Below are 21,652 nucleotides of genomic sequence, written 5' to 3' on the forward strand. Positions count from 1 at the left end.
CCGATAGTAATATAGTACCGTAATTAACGATCTCTTAATATATCCGATACTTAAGAACTTCGTAAGATAGTACTAGCGCTTTAGGGTACCGTAGCCTCGCTAAAGTAAAGGGTATTCGGTTTCTTCGCCGCGAGCTCTTAGCCTGCCTCCCGTATTCGTACGGGAGGTAATATTAGAGCTTCGGCCGGTAGCCTTACTCGCCGCGGAAGGATATCCTTTACTTCCGGATCCGGGGCCTTAGTTATCGCTTAGCCTCTTAAGGATTTCTTTATCGACGAAAGCGACGTCGATATAATTATACCTAGCGTTCTTACGTAACGTACCTAGGCCTTAATTACTCGAGCCTTTTAAGGTACCGTATCCCGAGTTATTAAGGTCTTTACCGACGAATCTTTTAAGGAGGAATCCTCCGAAAAAGACTCCTTTTTTTTATACGAGGAAGTAATCGAAGAGGACGACCGCCCGGCTATATTAATTACTCGTAAGGTTCCCTCGCGTAAAACCCGAGCCTAGATTCGCGTATATTAAGTTACGTTTTTTAATAATATCGCCGTTATTCGCGTAAACTAAACGACCGTTATTATTATTACTTCGATTCGTAGTAATATCGTAAAACGAGGACGAGGATAGGGACGAGGCCGTAGCGTTTCCTTAGTTCCCGGAGCTATTACCGCTTCCGTTATTTCCTTTAACCCGGCCGTTCCGGCGGTTCCGTTTAATACCTCCGTCGCGCCGGCCGCTTTAGCTTTTATTACCGTCGCCCTAGGAACCGCTTCGATTATCCGTAATCGAAAGTACGGAGCTCGTCGTATAATTCCTTACCTAAGTTACGTACGTAATACGGCTTAAAATAAGTTTATTAAAAAGTATTTCGATTTTCTCTAGAGTACCGGCCGTTACTACCGTTACTTATCTAGTTACGCCTACGTATCTTTATAGGTACTCTTACCTCCGTACGTCGAGGTTTAGAGCTAACGTTACATAGGGCCGACGCTTTAATTCTACCGGCTACTTACCTTATCGTCGCCCGTATCGAATTCTCGGTTAATATATAAGCTTTATTTTACGTTAATTAATATTCGTTAACGTTATTTATAGGCCCTTAAGTTTATTACGATAATAAAGGAATTCCTTACGCTTTACTAGAACGGAAAGTAAATACCCGCGGTACTTAAAACCGTAGAGTTACGACGAAACGTAATTAATTCCGGTTAATTTACCTAGCTAGGCGTAAGCCCTTCCGTTACCGGCCTATCGACTATCGTAGCCGTACCCGCCCTTAGCTTTATACTTACTAGTTCTTTTATTACTCTAGCTAGCGTAAGTAGCGTTTCCGCCGGCCTATCGACCGTAATACCTAGCGTAGCTTCGCCCGTTATCGCCCCCGAATAAGAGTTAAATATAGAAATAAAAGACGTTAAAAGAAGGAAAGGAAAAGAAAAGACTTCCGAAAACGAAGAGTAATCTTCTAAGGAAGTAATATCTAAGATCGCTCGCGCTTACGCGCTTATTTCTTTCGAATAATACCTATACGAAGTATTATATCGATAGGCCGACCGCTTATACGAGGAAATTATCGAGTATTAAAACGAATCCGCCGGTATTCGTATCTCCCGCTAGTCCGGCCTTACTTATTACTTCTATAGTTAAGTTCTTTATCTTAAAGTAGCCTTTCTATATTAGGATCTAAGAGTAATACGAGTTCGGTATTTAACGGTAAGAAGAGCTATCTTTATATAGCGGTAGTATTTTATACCTATATATTAGCTAGTTAAGGAAAGAATTTATGTACCGTTAGTATTTACGGCGATTCTTTAAATATTATCGTAATTACTTCTCCGCGAGTATCTTATAGGTTAAGTAATACTTTAAAGTACTCGAACGACTAACGTAGTAAAGCTTTCGTAAGTCCGTTTATTAGTATTTAATTAATAAGGAGGTAGATTACTTCGAAGGTACCTTTTTAGTACTTTTAACGTAGCTATATATTTTATATATCTATATAACGTAGCTTAGTATTAATTCTTTCTTTCTTCCTTATTATTAGTTTTATCGTTTACTAGTTATCGTTATATATCCTCTAAGGTTCTCCTAGCTCTAGGGTAATATTCCTAAAGAAACGTTTAAGAGCTATCGTTTCTTTAGTTATATACTTTAGTATAAGTAGTTTAGCTTTAATCGTCGATGTTAATATTATATCCTAGCGAGCGGCTTTCCATATAATCGAACCTTTAAATAAGGATATTACGTATCCCTAAGACGACTTTCTTAACTTAAAATCGTTTATAAACGAAGCGTTACTATTAATTAAGAATACTTAAGCGTTATTACTCTTATCCCTATACCTTATATTAAAGAAGCGAGTAATATATAGGTATTTAATCGTTTAATTAACCGCTTTGAAGTATTAAGGTCCTAGATTAGTTAGGAAATAAGATAGTTAAAACGTTACGAAAGTAACGTTTAAGCGTATTATAATTACGCTATAAAATAGTAACCCTACTTTTTCTTAGTATTCCTTGACTTATTATTTCGAAGTAACGCTTATATACTTTACTAGCTCGGTAATTAATAATAATATTATCGGAAATTAATTATTATCCGTTAGTTTAAAGCGTTTGGTAATCTTTTCGATATAAGCGTCGTATATTAAGGTTATAGTTCGTACTTTACGATTACGTATTACCCTAATCCTTAAATACTACTTTACCGGTCTAAGCTTTTTCGTTTTATAGGTATTCTTTAACCCCTAAGCTACCTTTTATGCTATCGCTTCTAAGCTTTTATGGTTTATAATTAATATATCGTTTACGTATATTAGTACGAAGACTTCTCGTCCTTTTATATAGAATAAGTACGGCTTCTTTAGAGAGCTCTGAAGTCCTAGGCGGTTAAGGATACTCTCGATTTTCTTAAACTAAAGTAGGGGTAAATCTCTAAATCCGTATACTACTCTTATAGCGAGGGCGTATTTTCCCTCTTCCTTAAACCCGTCTAGTAATTCTATAGGTATAAGGTCGCTTTCCGGTCTTACTACGTTAAGGAACGCGTTTTTAATGTTATATTAATTAACTTTAAGGTTAAATTAAGCTACGATAGCTATTATTATACGGAACGATTTCGCTACTAACGTAGCTACGTAAGTACTTTCGAGTAACTCTTTAAGCTATAAATCTCCTCGCGCTATTAAGCGCGACTTATAGGTAGTAAGGAAATTATCTTCGTCGAATTTATAATCGAAGACCTATATTAATAGAATTAGCTTTATTTTTACCCGTTCGCGATTAATAATACGCTATACTTTAATACGTAGGAAGGCCTTAATCTTAAATCTAGCGTTTTCTTTAAATCGCTTTCCTAATAGATACTTATTTAGGTCCTTTTATATCTTTAGCGGTTTAAGTAAATCGTCGCGGTAAATTCTTATCTTATTAAGTAATACGCTTAATCGCTCGGCCTTCGTTTAATTAACGGCTACTACGAAAACTAAGTATAACGTAATATACTTATCGTAGCTCTTTACTTACTACCTTTCTAATTAATTAAGGTAGAAGGTTATTACGAAATCGAGCTAGCGATTTCCTAGGAAGTTATTCCTAGCCGTTAGGTTACCCGATATTACGTAAACTCTAGTACTTAAGCTACCTACTACTTTATCCCTTTCCGGGCTTTCTCCTTTCTTCCTTTTATTATAACGGATAGCCGGAGGATAGACCTTTTTCTTGCGCTACTTACGCTAAGTAATTTACGGGGATAAGCTATGTTATTCTTCTTCTTTGGAAAAAGTACGAATTTCTTTAGTTAATTACTCTAGAGGTTATTCCCGAGTATTTATTCCGTCGGCGAAGTATATTCGCCGCTCCGAACTTTCGGTACTTTTATTAATAGCCGTACCTAACTTTAGTTACTTTATATTCCTTATCGGAATATTCCTACTTCCCGTAACTTCCGCGGATACGATTAGAGTAAGTCTTAGACTCGGGAGCCCGTAGGATATATCCGCTTCTTCGTTTAATTTCTCTTAGATTTCCGCTTCGAGTTACTTTTATATCTCTTACTCGATTAATTCGAATAGTTTTATTACTTCTTACGGTTATTCGTCTTTAAACCTAGCCGTTTCGTATTCTAAATTATCGGAATCTATCTCTGGTTCTTCTTCTTCTAGAGGCTGCCCTACTCCCGAGCTAGGACCGGCGGACTAAGTCGTATCTAAATCCTAGTTACCCGAGGTAGGCTCGCTATTCCCGAAGGGAGTTAGCTCGCTACTTAGCTTTCGATTAAATAATACGAACGAATCCTATAGGTTTAGTACTTCGATAATTAATTAAGTAACGTTATTATTTATACGTATCGAAAGATTTATTCGATTAATTTCTTTTCGTTCGAATTACTAAGCTTTTAGTTTATTTATTTAATTATAAAACGTTTCTTCGTTAAAGATTATATCCCTAGTTAGGATTACTCTACCTAACCTAGGAACCTAAATTCGGTATAGGTTATTAATATAATATCCTATTAAATACCCGATATAAGCTCGTAGGTTTACCTTAAACCCTCTCTTATTAAGATCCTAGGTACGTTTTCCTATTAAGGAATACGCGCGATACCCGTATATATAGATACCGTTTTAGTCCGGTCGTAGGTCGCTCGTTAGTTTCCTTATTACTTCTGGAATATATTATCTAAAGTACTACTTAAACTAAGTATCTAAGAGCTCGTAAGGTATACGAAGATTATAAGCTTAGCTAGGGCTAATATTAATTAGATATGCTACGGCTTTAACGGTTTCCGGCTATAGTTTCTTTAGTAGCCTTACTTTAATCCTTATTTTAATCGACTTAACGATAATAATTTATTTAGCTTTCTTACCCTTATTAGTTAGCTTCTTAGTATTAGCCGGCGGGAGTTCGAAATTAATGCCTTCTTCTACTACCTAGATCTTATATCTAGACATACCTTTAATGCTTATTATTAAACGCTCGTTATCGTAACGTATTTTATAGATTAAGAATCGGAATTACTTCCGAACCTATCTTTTAAAGAGTCGAAGAGTTCTTATTACTAATAAACCTTGATTACTTTTTAAGGTCTTAACCTATAACATTCCGCTAAATTTATCCCTAATTACGATAAGCTACTTAAACCCGTCGTAACCTTCCGGATAGTTAAATAAATCCTAATATACCTTTTAAAAAGAACGTAGCGAGCGATATATTAATAGACGGCACGAGATTACTCTCTTACCTATCGCTTGATTATAATACTCGTACTTAATTATAGGTATATCGTTTATTTTAACGTTCCGGGCGTTTTTAACGAGGGCTTTAAGCGCCTTAGGATTAAAATGCCTTACTCGCTAGTACTAGAGTACCTCGGAGTCTTCTTTCGGTTTAATAATATTTCTCGATCTTTTCTACCGGACGTTTCTCTCCGGGAAATAAGGTACTACTACGATCGACGCTACGTTACGTAGAATATTCGATAGTATTATAGATAATATTACGGGTAGGACTTACGAATAAGAAGAGAACTATTTAAATTCGAAAAAGACTAGGTTAAAGCGTCGCTTTAGCTTCCTTACTATAATACTTTTCTCGAGGGTTTCATTCCTTAAAGTATAATTTAAACCGTAAAACTAAATACCTATATTACGAAGTTTCGCCTTAAAGATAATATTAACGTAGAAATCTTTAATAAGTACGACGTCCTTAAGCTTTAAATTAAAGGTAGGCTTATTAGATTAATCCAAGATATATTTCTCGATAATCCTACGACCCGTGCTAGTAATAGGAAAGCTTATAGTACTAGCTTCGACCGTTTATCCGTCTTTAGCGGGAATAAACGACCCCTTTACTAGAAGATTACGATTATTAATAAGGTAGATTACTCTATAATTATCGAAGACGGTATTTTCCGATAGTAGGTATCGGACTAGGTCTATAGTAAAGTAGATCTTAATCTAGGTAAATAGGTACATAATACGTAGGTCGATTATTATTACGTTAATATTAATTAATTAAGTAGTAGCGTTATTTCTTCTCCCGTTCCCGGAGCGATTATTAGGTGTATTATTTACGGGAACGTCCTACCCCTAGCGGTTAATTTAGTTTCGGAGCTTAGCGTATTTAAGTAAATCGTATCTAGCTTTAATTTTTCGTATAATATTAGCCGGAATTAGCTTTAGGTTACGTATAGACTAACTAGTAACGGACTTCTATAGAATTCTATAAGAACGAGCTACCTATAAGTATGGTTTACCTTTAAACTTATAAAGGTATTCGTAACTCGTTAGTTTTCCTTAGTCGTTATTATTAATTAATTTCGCTCTTAAAGTCGGTCCTTAGTAGGCTATTACGAAAATTCTATAACTTAATTTACCTTTTTATTTATTCTCGGTAGCGAGAGCGTTAAATACGATACCTAATTACTTAAGGGTTTTTAGTTACTCGCCGAGTTTATTAGCTTTAGTAAGAGCGATTAATACCCGTATAGCTTAGTCGATTACGATCTTAGCCCTAATTATTTCGAGGAAATCCTTTGCTCCTATAACGCCTTTAATTTTATTAATGTAATAAACGCGAGTACGAAGGAAGGTATGTTACTATATAGCGTAGAATTATTCGTAATTATAAGTACCTGCCTTTACTTTTTAGAGTACCTTACGGTATTCTCGCTTAACGAGCGTTTTAATAGCGGCTTCGGTAGGAGTAATTTACTTACGGAAGATCTTTACGAGATTTTAAATAGTCGGGTTAAGGTCTAAGAATTATATCTCTATATTAGCTACCTTAAGAAAACCTATAAAAATAGATGCGAGAATCTAGCTATAGAGGACCTTATATTACTTACTAGTAGCTATAACCTAAGCCTCGATCGTTATTTATTAGGAAATAAGCTTATTATACGCTACCGTTTATTACTTTCGAGTTCGTATCTTAGGCCTTAGTAGTTAATTTCCTCGGTCTTCGGTTAAGATCGACGCTTATTCGTAAACGGCTTTCTTATAGTTTTCTTTAAGGAGTTCGTTCTCTTAAGTAATATATTCCTTAAAAGTACTTACTACGACTCGAGTAGCGTTAAACTTAGCTTCATTTAGATTAACGTCTTTCTAGATGCCGAATTAAGTAGCTATCGACTTAAGCGTTAGGAATTAACGTAGCTATTTATCGTAAGCTCGTAAGTAAACGTTAATTAGAATCTTATCTAGGGAGAATTCGGACGTATTAATCGTTATAGCGAAATAAGTAAGCGATTATTTAAAGCTAGATACGAGAGTAAAGTACCGGTTTAGAAATGAGAAAGGAGTATGATCGTAGGATCTAAGAGATAGATAAATATATTACTTACTTACGTTAGAATAACCTAAGTAATAATAGCTCTTTAGAAGTACCCCGGGCTTATAACTATTACGTAACTAGCGAGAGCTAAGCTTAGGTTAATAGGTTATTCGTAAAGAGAGTAATGGAATAAGGGTAAGAAGGTATATATTAACTAACTAGAAAAGAAGGAAAGCTACTAGAGAGTATAGAGCGATTTATAGGTATATATAGTAGTGCTTAGCTAGCTTAGGTAAGCTAGGTGGTTCCTACTAGGGGTGCATGCCTACGTAACATCCTTATAGTCGTCGACTTTTTTTCTAGGTATAACTAGGTAACGCTAACGGAAACGAACCGTAACTTAACTACGTTCGTTACTTTTATTAGCCTTTTACGTATAACGACTCTACTATAAGGCGCGACGAACTTAATTACCGCCTTTCTCCGAGCCGTTATACGAATTCTTTACGATTTAATTCCTATTAAGTACGAATCCTTCTTCGACGACGTTAATATTAAAAGGCTAGTATCGAAATACGATAACCAGGAGGCTTTTCCGGAAATACGACGCTTTATCTTAAAGTACTTAAAGAATATCGACGCCGTTTTTCTAAACTTCGAATTAACCGGTACTACTATTAGCGCCGTTAAGTTTACTTAATATAAAGGTAGTACGGTAATCGTCGGATATTTATACGATATAAACGATAGGAAGTCCTCGGAAGCGAAAATAGTTAAGATCTTAGAGTAGAAGTTATATAAGAATATAAACGAAGTAAGGTCTTTTATCGGTATTACGGTTTTCTTTAGAATATAAATCGATTATTACGCTATAGTCGCTAAACCCCTCCTAGTATTAATACGTAAGAAAGTATACTTTATTTAAGGTATCGATTAATAACATACCATAGATTCGCTTAAAATAACTCTTATTAACGTACCGGTATTAATTATTTTAAACTATACTATCGAATAACTAATCCGAGTAAAAATCGACGCATTAAGAAACGGTTAGGGCTACGTATTAAGTTAGGATAACGAGAAAGGTAACTTTAGACCCTCGAAATACGAGTTAGGAATTTAAAAAGAGGCGGAGTTAAATTACGACGCTACGAAACGAAAGTATCTAGGAGTCGTTAAGTTCCTACGACGGCTTCGAAACTACCTTTACGGCATTTACTTCGTACTTAAAACTAACGCTAAAGTATTAATCGCTTAGCTTAACGACGGATTCTTTAGTTTCCTAAGCGCTATCCTTACTAGGTAAATAACCTATATTAAGATATTTAGCTTCGATATTTAATATATATCCGGCAAGAGATACTTTACTACGGACGGTCTCTTACGTAAACCTAGCGGCCTAAGCGACGACGACGACGATTAATAAGAAGGCGATATAAAGGACTTTATTAATATATAACTTAATATAATATACGTAAATATAATCGTATTACTTAACGTCGCCGAATAATCTAACGATAAAGCCCTACCGTTATAACCGCCGGAAGAATGGTCGATAAAGTCGTAAGAAATAATAACGTTTCTTACGCGATTTAAATTACCTAGCTAATTAAGAGATAACCGATTAATAGGGAATTAAAAGCGATAAATCCGGTTTAAGAAGGAAGCGCTTAAATACGTCGTTTCGGAGGATATCCTATAGAGGAAGCCTAAGAAGTATAAGGGCATACGACGAATTATCGACTAAGAAAAACTACGTAAAGTTATAATTAAGGATTACTACGAGGATTTCGGCCATAAGGAACGTACTTCGACCTACGATCGGATAATTAAACTATATTATTAGCGCGGCATATTTAAATACGTCGCCCGAGAGATAAAATCGTATCCTAGATATTAAAAAGGAAATAATACCCGGAAAGTCGACCCCGCTTTATATAACGAGTTAGTTAACGTTCTTACCTACTAGGTAATAAACGTATAATATATATTAATAGATAACGGATTTATCGTAATAATCGAAGTACGAAACGAATTATCCGGTTTTCTCGAAGCCCGAGCCATTAGAAAAATAGATTTTAAGACGATCGCTAAGTTCCTTTAGGAATAGATATTCCTATAGTACGGCGTACCTCTAGTAATTAAGTATAATAATAGTTCCGAGAATAAAAAGGAGGTCCGTAAAGTAATAAAATTAATCGGTACTAAAGTTAAAGTCGGTATTACTTATTTCCCGTAATCCTAGGGTATAATCGAAGTTAAGTATAAAGTAATTCGCGAAGGCCTTATGAAAGATATAAACGGTAGCGATCGGGGGTAAACGAACTTATTAGGGGTAATTATATAAATAGATAGGACCTCGACGCGCTTATACGGAATGTCGCTATACGAATTAATATATAAGCGTAAGGCTATTATCCCGATAGAAATCGTTATCCTAACCTAGCGTATTATAAACTAAAAGAATATCCTAAACCGAGAATCGCTTTTAATAATACGCGTACGATTAATCGAGAAACGCTAAGAAGATATATTAACCGTAACTAAGGTTCTAGCGGCTAAATATAAGGAAGCTACCCGGTATTAAGACGAGAAGAACGCTTACCGAATACGAAAAGAGCCCCTAAAAATTAACGACCTCGTGCTATTATACGATACGCTACGATATATAAATAAATCGATAGCCGTAAAACTAAAGTACTATTAAAAGGAACCGTACTTAATCGCCGAAGATTTAGGCTATAATCGTTATAAGCTTAAAGAACCGAATAAAGTTACGCTATTATACCCGGTTTTAGGCTATAAACTACGGAAATTTATCTAAAATACTAACGGGTTTTAGGAACTAGAAAACCCGGAGGAGGACGAATAAACTATACGCCTATTACCGATTAAATATAAGGACTAAGAATCGACGACTACTAACGATCCCTAAACTAAAGAAGGCCTAAAGCCTATACCTTCGGTAATCGACGACGAAGAAGAAAAATAATTAGCCCCGAACGATAAGGTACGAATTATAGTAAAAATATTAAATAGGAAGCTTAAAGGATACGAAGTTATACCTAACGATAAATCTAGACTAAAGAGATCGACCCGACTTAATAAATAACCCTCCTACCATAATATAATAAGGCTATAATACCCTAAAATAACCTACCTATACCGATCGAAGAGTAATAAAGCCTAGGAACTTAATATATAATCGCTTTCTTAAGTAAAGGAGGAAAGAAGTTATCCCTATATGGTTATTAAACCGATAGCTTATATACGAAATTAATACCTTAAATTATAATACTAATAAATACGCCCTTCCTTATTTCTTACCTTAAAAGAAAGTATGTTTCTATAAATTATTAACGCCGATTAACGCGTTCTTATACTTAAATAAGTTATCCTTTACGTTTATCGTTAGGAATCCGGGATATTAATATTCTAATATTACGTAACTATTACATTTTAACATAGGTATATTTTAATATTTAAAGAGAAAGTAAGGAAAGTAATTTATATTAATAAAAGTAAAAAAAAAATGATAGAAAAAGAATACGCGTCTAAAAATAAGCTAGAAGTAACGTATATCCGCCGATTAATACCTCTCTTTTCCTCTTTACCTTCTTACCTTATCCTTTACTTACTAGTTATTAAAAAAACTAAAAACTTACTTACTTTCCGACCCCCGGAACGTAACGATTTTCGAATTTATTATAGTTAGTAACTTTTCCTTCGTTACCCGTATTATAAGCGGGTATAGGGCTTGGTTTAGATCCTTTATTAGAGGGGGGTTACGATCTATTCTTATTCGTAGGTAGGTAAACCGTTCGTCCCGGAATTTATAACGTACCCCGTTAATAAAGAAGAGATAGATACCGTAAGAATACCTAAAGATACGATCGAAGGCTAAGGATCGGTAGAAAAAGAAAGGCTATATATCCGCGTATTTAGCGGTATCGAAAGAAGCGAGCCGGCGTTCGTAATACTAGTAAGGTATTTCGTTAGGTATCTTATATTATTAAACGAATAAGCTAACGACGTAACGAAGGTCCGTCGTTAACCGACGGAAATATTCGCTAACTAGGTTCTTATTATTAATCTTTATAAATAACGTCCGGCGGCGAAAGGATTAAACGTAACGAACGAGGGATATAACGTAGTTCTAAAAGTAAGTAACCTCTTAAAAGTCCTTACTTATAATCTTCTATACGATATACCGGCCGGCTGCCGGCCTACCTAGAAAATAGAACCGGACGTTATAAATTATCTTATTATTAATTAATATAGCCCTCGATTAATAAATCTTATTAATATTAAGAGCTATATACCTAGCGTTATTAATTTATTACCCGAATTCTTTCGATATCCCGGAGCTACCGGCTGATAATTACTTTCGGGCTTTGGTTTAACGGGCGGGAATACGGGGCGTACGATACTTACTAGGGCTTAGGAATTAGCTAATTAACGTCCTAAAACTCCTCGGTAAAGGATAAGTAGCGAAAGGATTCGTTGGGTTACTTATTTATTAGGTTTACCGGCGGCGGTATCGATTTAATCCGTTAATACGTTACGGCCTTCTTTTTATCTTCCTTAGCCTTCTTAAACGCTCCGATAATTTCTTCGTCGGTAATTCCCGTAGCTTTTAATTATTCGAATAGCTTAAGGACGGTCGCCCGGTTTAATTTAAGGAGTTACTTTTAGATAGTAGGGTTTATTATATATATATATATAAGAAAGAGAGAGATAGGGACGACGAAATTATAAATCTAGAATTAAGAATAATCGAAAAACGAATTAAAACGAAGATAAAGGACCTAAGGAATAAAAGAAAGGAAGTAGATTAGAACCGTAGAATAGCGAGAAATAAAAGGGAAGGTCGGACGAGAACGAAAGAATCGAATACGTTACTTAGGTCGTAAGTACCGTACTTAGGAGAGTCTCGATAGTACCTACGTTAGCCTACGTTTAATTACGAGTTTACGAACGTACGTACTTATTATTTTATTAAGAGTATATAATAAGAAGCTATAGGCTAACGCGTCTTTTATTATAGCTTTATACGTATACGGGGGAACGCGCTTTCCTAAAGCGTTAGCCGTAAAGGTATATCTTATTATATCGTTAATACGTTTCCTTCCCTCCCTTTCTTTTTCCTCTTTAGGTATCTTATTTCGAAAACCTCCTTTTTATAATCATTATATCCTTATTAATTTTTAGCCTACCTTTCTTATTATTAATTTAAATTCTTATTTTTACCTTTAATTTATTATCTTTTCTTTTCCTTTTCTTAATTCTTTTTTTTATTTTTATTATGTCTTCCCCCCGCTCCGCCGGAATTCCTCCTTCCTTCTCCCTTCCTTCCGTTTATAGAGACGTACGTCGTACCGATTTAGCCGACTTAATAGAACTCCTACGGGAGATTTATAGTAATAAAGATAACTAAAGTAATATAGAGAAGTACTAGCTTAATACTCTGGATAACTACGATTCGGAAAGGGGTTAGATCGACCTAAGATCCGATATAACCTAGGCCTTCCGGCTATTCGTTAATCGATCCCGAATTATAAATTAATAGCTATAGGAATAAACGAAGGTAGCCCTAGTTAACTTTTTCGTATACCTCGTCCGTTACGACTACCTTATTAACGAAGATATCCGCGCTCTTTATATTATAACTAACTACGACCTTAAAAGCCGAAAAGCGGCCTTCGAAATAAACCCGTATTAAACGATAAGCTACCGATCGGTAGGATCGTTTAACTTCCTAACCCGTTAGTACCTCCTCGATAACCTTACTTTTACTTTAGTCTTTACGATTTATACGGATCTAGTAAACTCCGAACGAGTTATTACCGATCCCTTAAAGTTCTCTTAAGCCTACTTCGCCGTAGTATTATATCTCCTTAAGCCCCGAAGATTATTTAGCTTTAATATAGTTAGGAACGGCGCCTTCGATCGGGCGGCGTACGCGTTCGGCTAGCTACGGCGAGTATAGAAAAACGGTAATCTCGAGCCTAATATAATTCCTTTATTTACTTATTACGTCGCGTTAGTAAACTAATAAAATAGCTTTAGTTACGGTTTTTAGAGCGGTATTCTACCGTATCTTATCTTTAAACGACCGATCGAAGTCGCGCGTTAGGCCTAAGAAAATAAGGGCCTCGATTTCTTTAATACTATAAGAGAATACGCCGAGGTAGTAAAGTAATTTTATAGCGTTCGGATTTTAAAAGGGAAGGTTAGTATCGTTAAGCGTCTCCGGTAAGCCGTAAATTACTAGAAGCGAATCGACCTTATTAACGTTATAGCCTCGGCGTAAAGTACGCCGATCGGCGAATTCTCTAGCCGTAAATCCTTCGTTCGGTTTATCGCGTAAGCCGAAGTCCGCCGTTTCTTTATAGTCTTAATACTTAACCCCTTTTATTCCTTAGTATTAACGGACGTAAACCTCCGCTACGATAACCTCGTTAAGGTTACGACGCGTCCCCTTCTTTCCTCCGGCCTAGTAAAGATTAAAGCTTTCTAGTCCGGGGAGACCTCTATACCGTATAGGTAGAGGGGAGATACTTAGTTAACCCTTAGGACGCGCCTACTTCCTTACTATTCCCTTAACTAAAAGGGCTAAGACGAAACTAAAAAGAAGGTAGCCGAGATAGAGAAAGAAAACGCCGATCGGGTTAGATCGGTAAGGATAAACCGGGCTAAGTTAGTTATAAAGTAATAAAAGGGCCTCCTTATAATATTAAACGAGAAGTTAAAGGCGCGGCCGTAGTAATTAAATAGCGGCCGAAGAAATAGAGTTTCGCGGTAGTTTTTAAGAAGAGATATTAATCTAGATATACCGTACTACCCTTTTTAGTTTAATTATCCCTTACGGTATAATTAAACTAAGGAGGCTATAGTAATACGGTAAAACATACCCTTTTAATATATTACGTAATACGTTACGATAGGCCTTATACCTATATAAAGTAACCATAGCTCCCGTAAGTACGGGATATACTATGCTTATTATCTAGTTTATTACTTAATTAGATTACTATCTTTATTATTTTTACTTTAATTAAAGATTCGTTTTTATTATTAGATTCGTCGTTCTCCGATAAATATATTTATTTTAATTATAGGCGCTTAAGTTACTTTATCGTACCGCTATAACCGAATAAGTAACTTTTACGTTTTATTCCTTTTCTTTCCTTACCTCTTATGCCTTCGGGCTAGCGACTATTATATCTCTACGACTAAAGGGCATAGCTAAAATACGATAACTACATTAGATTCCTTGCCTCTCGATTAATATAGCGATATTAGTTTCATTTATCTTAGACCATCGTACGTACTATAGTCTTCGATAAAGTATACTTACGAGTGAACCTATCCGGGTTTCTAACATCGCGTACGCTCTGCTCCTCCTCAATAGGTAGTAGGGTAGGTAACTATAACCGTGCCTAACTATGCCTAATCAATCCTAATCAATCCTAAACTTATTTAATCGCTACTACTGTAGTGGTGCGGTGGATCTAGGCCACGTAGCCTTTTCGATGTGTATTTATATGGGTCGCGCACTCATATTTTCATCAGCCAGACTTAGACCTGTAGACATCACGACCTACAGCTATTCACTCGTTTCTTACCATGCCTTTCTAGCCATCCTCCTCGTTGCCTTTTCTAGTCCCCCTTTCCCAGCTGCCGTTTTCAGCTGGCCGATCAACCGATTACAGCTGTTTACAGCTGTGATCTTGGTTGATCGGCACTGGGCCAGTTGTTGGCAGTTGGATAGCCCTTGTTTCGTGCCTCCGTCAGCGTGCCCACGCTGCTCCTGTTCACTACCTAGGAGCTAAGCCAGTTTAATTAACGATTAATAGGAAATAATAGAAAAGATCAGGAAAGGTCCAATAACAACTAGGCTAGCAGAGCTATAAATATAAACTGACCTAATCAACCTATTCCTAATTAACCCTAATCAACTAGGAGCGAGCCAGGTCTATTAGGGCCATTAAGAAATAATAGGGATTAATCGGAAAACAGGAACTATAACAGGGTAGGTAAAACAAGCGTAGCTCCCGAAAGAAACGAAAGAAATAATCTCATACGATAAAACGTAATCTCCGTCCTTTTCGTCCATGGCTATTAATCCTTTCAACTGATCCTGATCCTATAAACTAACTAATATATCCTATTCATGCCCGACTATTCTCGTTTCTAACTATTATTCGTCCGGTAGTATCTACCGGGCTTTCCTCAACCCTCGATCCCTTCCCTATACGTGGTTCTAGGGGCTCTGGCTCTTCCTACTAACTATATATCGGTAAGGGCGATAAGAGGGGTCTCTGGGCATTATCCTATGACCGTTTCTATCCTATAACTATAACTGTTTTTTCCTAGGCTATCTTATTTAATATCGTATCTATTTCGTATCGCGGTATCGTCTATATAGGTCTTTTACGCTAATCGGTAGGTCCTTGATTAGGTTCGTGGCGTGGGTATAAGGTGTATCGGTATCTTCGTATAGCAATTGAGGGCATCGTGGTACTTATCGGTTGGGGAGTTAAGGAGACCTCCTTAGGTGCCGTAACTAGCTGGTAAGGATAAAACAAGGGCGATCGGAGCTGTCGGCAAGCCTCTTGTAATTAAAATAGACTAATCAGTAAAGAACGGATACCTTTAAGCTCGTATGAGTGTGTAAAAAGGGAGGGTAGCGATGACGGTATTAGATTAACTAAGGGCGAAAAACTGCCATCTAGGCACTTAAAAAACTACGGAGGCAAAACTAGACGAAAACGGGCATAGCTCCTTTAAAGGATACAACTAAGAAACGAGGATAAGATAGATCTATTAATTAACGAACGAGCTTTTAGGTAAGCTAATTAAAAGCTAATGGGAAGACGTAGTTATTAATGGTCGCTATGGTTATCTGCTTTCTCTATTAATCCAGCTACCTGAAAATTTAGGCTATAGCTTGAAAAGGCTTAATCTAAAAGCTACGAAAACGGCTCTGGAGCTACGAAAAGAGCTCCTAGTTAAACGAAACTCTGGGGATCTCCTGATCGACGTATCCTGAACCTAATAACTATAAAAACGGTCACGAAAGATTACTCCTAAGGCTAAGGTAAAGCCGAGCTACTAGGTAGTCGCCATTAAACAGGAGTAGCGTAGGTACGCTAACAGAGGCACGAAACGGCTACCTAACTACTAATAACTAGCCTAGTACCGATTAGACCTAGATTATAGCTATAAATAACTATAATTGGTTAATCAGCTAGCTAAAAACGGCAGTTAGGAAAGGAGGACTGGAATAGGAAGGGTAACGAGGATAGCTAGAAAGGCATGGCAAGAAACGAGTAAATAGCTATAACTAGTAATGGCTATAGGTCTAAGTCTAACTGATGAAAATATGAGTACGCGACCCATATAAATACCCATCGAAAAGGCTACGTGACCTAGATCCACCGCACTACTATAATACTCCTAACTATAATTAAATAATTCCATTAATTTCGCAATCGTAAGCTAATATAACTAATAATGCTTCGTTAATTACTATTATTAAGTAAGTTTATTCTATCCGTAGTTTACGTAACGCGTAGCTTGCATATTATACGAATCGTAGTATACTTTAATTAAATAACTATAAGATAAAACTTAACCTATTACGGTAAGGCTTATTATTAATAACTAATATATTACTCTTAATATTATAATAGCTTAAAATGATAGAGCGACCGTTAGTTACTTTGGATTAATAAATAGAAAATTATTCGAGATAATCCGTTTATTACTTACTTGTTATTTACCGGTAGTAAGGTAGTACCGTAATTAACGATCTCTTAAGATATCGCATATTCTAGAGCTTTGTTAAATTATATTATCGTTTTAAGGCTTTATAGCTTCGTTAAAGTAATGTATAATTAATCTTTTCGTTACGAGTTCTTAACTACTTATCTTTCAGGGAATCCGTACTTCGGCCAGTAGTTACGCGTAAGTTATATATACAGGTAGTAATACTAAACCTTCGGCCCATAGTTATGCTCGCGGCGGTAGGCCGTCCTTTATTCCCGGATCCGGGAACCTAATAATCGCTTAACCCTTTAAAGATTCGTTTACCGATAGAAACGTAAATATAATTATCGCTAGCCTTTAAAAAAACGTAACTCGGCCTTTATTACTCGCGACTTATAAGGTATTACGTCTAGAGTTATTACGCTTTTTAACTACTTATCTTCCGAATATTAATCCCTTAAGGAAGACTTTCCTTCCTTATATAAAGGGATTAACAAAGAAAGCGATTACCTTATTACGCTTATTACTCGTACGGTTTCCTTACGTAAAACCTGCTTATAAACCGGAGTTCGTTAGGTTACTTCTACCGGTCGTAGTATAACTATTACTCCAGCCTCTTAAGCGGTAGTTATTGCTACGATTCCGATTCGTAGTAATATTACTAGAAAGGAACGAGGACGAGGACGTAATCGTAATACTTTATCGGCTTCCGGAATAACTACTAACCCTATTATTCCCTTCAATTCCGCCGTTCCGGTAGTTACTTTTATTACTTCCGTCGCGCCGACTACTCCGGCCCTTATTACTATATTTGTCTAGTTTCGTCTTCGTTTTAACCAGTACCTAGATAATAGTTTTCGCCCTCAGTTAATTTAACTAAGTTACCGCTATCCTTCCCCTTTTTATAATACGCACTCGTATATTCTTAAAGGTATCCGTTCTTTATTAATTAGTCTATTTTAACCGTAAGAGGCTTACCGATAGCTTGATTACTCTTATTTTATCCCTACTAGCCAGTTACGGCACTTGAGGAGGTTTCTTCTCTTCAACCGATAGGTACTACGATGCCCTTATATGAAGATACCGATACGCCTTTACTACGAACCTAATCGGAAGCGTACCGATTAGCATAAAAGACCTATAGACGATACTGATACGAAATGAATTAAATGGATATTAAAGAAGATAGTCTAGGAGATTAGAAAAATAGTTATATATTACGTAGATCGGGAGAGCTACGTAGGTACTAAGGTTGCTTCTTAGGAGTAACGAAAGGTAGGAAGAAGAAGGTAAATTAACTAACTACTTAAGGAGGAAGGAGATAAATAAAGAAGATACGAGCTACCTATATATAGACGATAAGAAGCTACGAGCTATATTATATAAGCGAGCTAGGAGCTATATTAGGTAAGCGAGTAACTAAAGAAGAAGTAAGGAGCCATATATAGGTAGCTTTTTACGTAATATACCCCTTAGCTAGGCTCGCGATAGCGAGCTTAGCTAAACCGTAATAATAGCTTAGCTAAAGGGCTCGCAATAGTTAGCTTAGCTGCCCTCCTAATAGAAGTCCTAGGTTAGCTCGAGCTTTACTCGCTTCGCTAGCTTTCTGGGGTAATATATTCGTCGCTCTAGTTACTTACGCCTCTATATAATACTCTTAATAGCTTAAAGTATCCTCTTAATTAGCTACTATATTAGCTCTTTCTAATATCCCGATAAAAGAGATATATCGTCGCTCTTAATTAAATATATCTACCAAAAAGTATTCGTTATACGCGTATAAGGGCTCTTATTACGTCGCTCTATATTATTATTATCGTACGCGAATCCTCTCGTAGCTTTACTAGGTTAGTACCTAGTAACGCTCCTTCCTATACTCGAGCTTCCATACTATAAGAGAAAATTCTCCTACTTTTTCGTAGTAGCTCTTTCTCTCTTCTCTTTTCTTTTATATAGGTATATCTAAAGCTAATTAAATACCCTTCTTTTTAATTCCTTATTACTTTCGATTACGAATATAACTTATATATTACTTTATTCGTTCGTACTTTATTTAAGTTAGTCTTCTTTTAATTATAATACTCCTTTATTATCGCTCGCTTTCGTAGCGAGCTTATAATAAGGTATTAGCGTAAGTTATATGTTAATATAATAAACGCGAGGCGTAAGATAAGCTTACGCTTTTATAATATTAATACGGGTATAAGTAATTAAAGGCTAATAGCTTGATAAAATATCCGACCGTCCTAGCTCTTACGAGATCCTTACTAGTATCGATAGCGCGGCTAAAATATTAAGCGACGGTATAAGCTTATTCCGTAGCTATACCTAAATATTCGTCGAAAAGCGAGCTTACGATCCCGCCGTACCCGACCGAGTTCCGGCCGAGTACGGAAAGTTAATTATTTAATCTTTTATTATAAAGGGAGCCGTCGTTATCTTAAGTATTCCGGGTACCGCTAAAGCTACTTTTATTATTATACTTAGCGCTACCGAAAAACGACGTAATGCGTTTCTCGATATTACTATCGCTCGCCTTAATAGCTTTACCTACGATATCGCGATTAATACGTATGTCTCGGTAGTTATTATAAGTAGCTTCCCTTTTAACGTCGGTATTAATAATCTCTTTATATACTGCGATAAGAGAAAGTAATTTATCTATCGATATATTGTAGTGGTGCGGTGGATCTAGGCCACGTAGCCTTTTCGATGCGTATTTATATGGGTCGCGTACTTATATTTTCATTAATTAGACTTAGACCTATAGCTATTAGGACCTATAGCTATTTCTTCGTTTCTTGTTATGCCCTTTCTCGCAATCCTCGTTACTCGTTTCTAGTCTTCCTTTCTCTCTCCCTTTTCCTTTCCTAGCTACCGTTTTTAGCTGGCCGATTAACCGATTATAGCTATTTATAGCTATAATCTTAGTTAATCGGTACTAGGCTAGTTATTAGTAGTTGGGTAGCCGTTTCGTGCCTTCGTTAGCGTGCCTACCCTACTTCTATTTAGTAGCGACTACCTAGTAGCTCGTCCTTACCTCAGCCTTAGGAGTGACCTTTTGCGACCGTCTTTGTAGTTATTAGGTTGAGGATTCATCGACTAGGAGATTCCCTATCTTTTAGTTAATTAGGAGCTATTTTCGTAGCTCCAAAGCCGTTTTTATGGCTTTTGGCCTTAGCTTTTTAGGTTAAGTAATAGGATTAACGGGAGGGTAGATAACCATAGCGACTATTAATAATCACGCCTTTTCATTAGCTTTTAATTGGCTTACCTAAAAGCTCGTTCGCCGATTAGTAGGAACCCTTATCCTCGTTTTTTAATTGTCTCTTTTAAAGGAGCTATGCCCATTTTTACCCGGTTTTGCCTTCGTTTTTAATAGTATCTAGATGGTAGTTTTTCTCTTAGTTAACCTAACTCCGTTACCGCTACTACCCCCTTTTTATAACACGCGCTTAAAGGCATCCGTTCTTTACCGATTAGTTTATTTTAATTATAAGAGGCTTACCGATAGCTCCGATTGCCCTTGTTTTATCCCTTTTAATTAGTTTCGGTACCTGGGGAGGTCTTTTCTTACCTCCCTAACCGATAAGGCACTACGATGCCCTTAATTGCTATACGAAGATACCGACATACCTTATACCTACGAACCTGATCGGGGAACCTACCGATTAGCGCGATAGACCTATAGACGATACCGCGATATACGAATTAAATAGGATATTGAATAAGAAAGCCTAGAAAAAATAGTTATAAGTTATAGTCGGAAATAGTTAGGATTACCTAGAGACCCCTTTTGTCGCCCTTACCGATATATGGTTAGTAGGAAGAGCTAGAGCCCCTAGAACTACGTACAGGGGAGGGATCGAGGGTTAAGGGAAGCCCGGTAGATGCTGCCGGACGAATATAGGAACGGTTACTAGAAACGAGTCATAGAAACGGGCATTAAATAGGATATATTAGTTAGGTTATAGGATTAGGAATTAGTTAAAAAGGATTGGCAAAAGATAGCTATGGACGAAAAGGACGGAGATTACGTTATATCGTATAGGATTATTTCTTTCGTTTCTCATAGGAGCTACGCTTATTTTACCTGCCCGTTATAGTTCCTATTTCCTAACTATTAATCCCTGTTGTTTCTTAATAGCCTTAATAGACCTAGCTCGCTCCTAGTTGATTAGGGTTAATTAGGAATAGGTTGATTAGGTTAGTTTATAGGTTATAGCTCCGCTAGCCTAGTTATTCTCATTATTAGATCTTTTTTATTATTTCCTGTTAATCGTTATTAAACTAGCTTAGCTCCTAGTTAGTAGCGTTTGAATAGGTTCGGGATTGATTAGGAATTAGGTTTAGGATTAGGTACGGCTGTAGTTAGTTACCTATCCTACTACCTACTTATTACTATTGCAATCGCTCCTAGTTAAAGACCTATTTCTTCCTAACTTATCTTGTTAGCCTTTGATTAAACTGGCTAGATTTTAGTTGATTAGGGTTAATCGGGATTAGGTTAATTAGGCTTAGTAGGAAACGAGAGCTACCGTACCTGTTGTTAGGAGTTTAATTACTTCTTGCGGATTAATTGAACTAGGGAGGCTGTAGTA

Source organism: Durotheca rogersii (genome assembly GCF_024521655.1).
Source record: "Durotheca rogersii strain YMJ 92031201 chromosome Unknown GGS23scaffold_11, whole genome shotgun sequence".
NCBI classification, from domain to species: domain Eukaryota; kingdom Fungi; phylum Ascomycota; class Sordariomycetes; order Xylariales; family Xylariaceae; genus Durotheca; species Durotheca rogersii.